This window comes from Anastrepha ludens, unplaced genomic scaffold, assembly GCF_028408465.1.
Source record: "Anastrepha ludens isolate Willacy unplaced genomic scaffold, idAnaLude1.1 ptg000027l, whole genome shotgun sequence".
Taxonomy (NCBI): Eukaryota; Metazoa; Arthropoda; class Insecta; order Diptera; family Tephritidae; genus Anastrepha; species Anastrepha ludens.
Genome location: NW_026530035.1, coordinates 120,001 through 122,500, shown reverse-complemented (window position 1 = coordinate 122,500; position 2,500 = coordinate 120,001).

The window sequence follows — 2,500 nt, the reverse complement described above, 5'->3', positions numbered from 1 at the left end:
AAATTTTGGCTAATCGATGATATCAAAATAATTTACGAAAATAAGACATATCTGTGATGCCATCATTATTGGGGTATATATAATATGATAAAAAAATATATGGAAAATATCATCATATATAATTTATTAATTTTAATATATATTGGTTAACCGATGATGATATTATTGAAATATATAAAATATAATTGAATTATATGAAATCAAATTGAAATGTATTGAGTTAAATTTTTTCCATACATTTTTCACAATGCGTTGTGTACATGGACAAACAAAAACACTCACGGTGAAGGCATGTGAAATATATGAAAGATAATCAAATCGAATTTATATGAAACTATATTCGATTAAATGTATGAAAGTAAAATTTAACAAAATTTTGCCCATACATTTTTCACAATGCGTTGTGTACATTATCAGAAACACTCACGTGAAGTCAAGTGAGATATATATATGAAAGAAAATCAAATCGAATTTATATGAAACTATATTCGATTAAATGTATGAAAGTAAAATTTAACACAATACATTCATTTGATAAACTGAATAAATATATAATAAAGACATTTGAAATATATGGAAAATATCATCATATATATAATTTATTATTTTAATATATATTTGGTTAAATCGATGATATTATTGAAATATATAAAATGTAATTGAATTATATGAAATCAAACTGAAATGTATTTAATTGAATTTTTCCCATACATTTTACACAATGTGTGGTGTGCATGGCAAAAAACACTCACGGTGAAGGCATGTGAAATATATGAAATATAATCAAATCGAATTTATATGAAACTATATTCGATTAAATGTATGAAATTAAAATTTACCACAATACATTCATATGATAAACTGAGTAAATATATAATAAAGCCATTTGAAATATATTGAATTCTATTAAGTTAGATTTTCACCATACATTTTTCACAATGCGTTGTGTACATTGTCAGAAACACTCACGGTGAAGGCAAGTGAGATATATATGAAAGAAAATCAAATCGAATTTATATGAAACTATATTCGATTAAATGTATGAAAGTAAAATTTACCACAATACATTCATATGATAAACTGAATAAATATATAAGAAAAACATTTGAAATATATTGAATTGTATTAAGTTAAATTTTGCCCATACATTTTTCACAATACGTTGTGTACATTGTCAGAAACACTCACGGTGAAGTCAAGTGAGATATATATGAAAGAAAATCAAATCGAATTTATATGAAACTATATTCGATTAAATGTATGAAAGTAAAATTTAACAAAATTTTGCCCATACATTTTTCACAATGCGTTGTGTACATTGTCAGAAACACTCACGGTGAAGGCAAGTGAGATATATGAAAGAAAATCGAATCGAATTTATATGAAACTAAATTCGATTAAATGTATGAAAGTAAAATTTAACACAATACATTCATATGATAAACTGAATAAATTATAATAAAGACATTTCAAATATATGGAAAATATCATCATATATATAATTTAGTATTTTAATATATATTTAGTTAAGTTGATGGTATTATTGAAATATATAAAATGTAATTGAATTATATGAAATCAAACTGAAATGTATTGAATTGAATTTTTCCCATACATTTTTCACAATGTGTGGTGTGCATGGCAAAAAACACTCACGGTGAAGGCATGTGAATAATATGAAAATATCAACATTTAACTAACCAATGATATTGAAGCATATAAATCGAATCATAACTATATGAAACACGAATTTGAGTTATGTTAAACTGGTGATATTGTGGATTTATTCCTAGTTTTCCATACGTTAGTTTAAATAGAAACAATTTTCGAATATGTATACATATATGAAGAATTTATATTCTATACTAACATATTATGGAATGTAACTATTGATTGTTACCTTGGCATATTGGTGTATTGTGAGATTTCATTCATAGTTTTCCATACGTTAGTTTAAATAGAAACAATTTTCGAATATATATACATATATGAAGAATTTATATTCTATACTAACATATTATGGAATGTAACTATTGATTGTTACCTTGGCATATTGGTGTATTGTGAGATTTCATTCATAGTTTTCCATACGTTAGTTTAAATAGAAACAATTTTCGAATATATATACATATATGAAGAATTTATATTCTATACTAACATATTATGGAATGTAACTATTGATTGTTACCTTGGCATATTGGTGTATTTGTGATTTTATTCATAGTTTTCCATACGTTAGTTTAAATAGAAACAATTTTCGAATATATATACATATATGAAGAATTTATATTCTATACTAACATATTATGGAATGTAACTATTGATTGTTGCCTTGGCATATTGGTGTATTTGTGATTTTATTCATGGTTTTCCATACGTTAGTTTAAATAGAAACAATTTTCGAATATATATACATATATGAAGAATTTATATTCTATACTAACATATTATGGAATGTAACCTTGGCATATTGGTGTCATTGTATTTTATTCCTGGTATT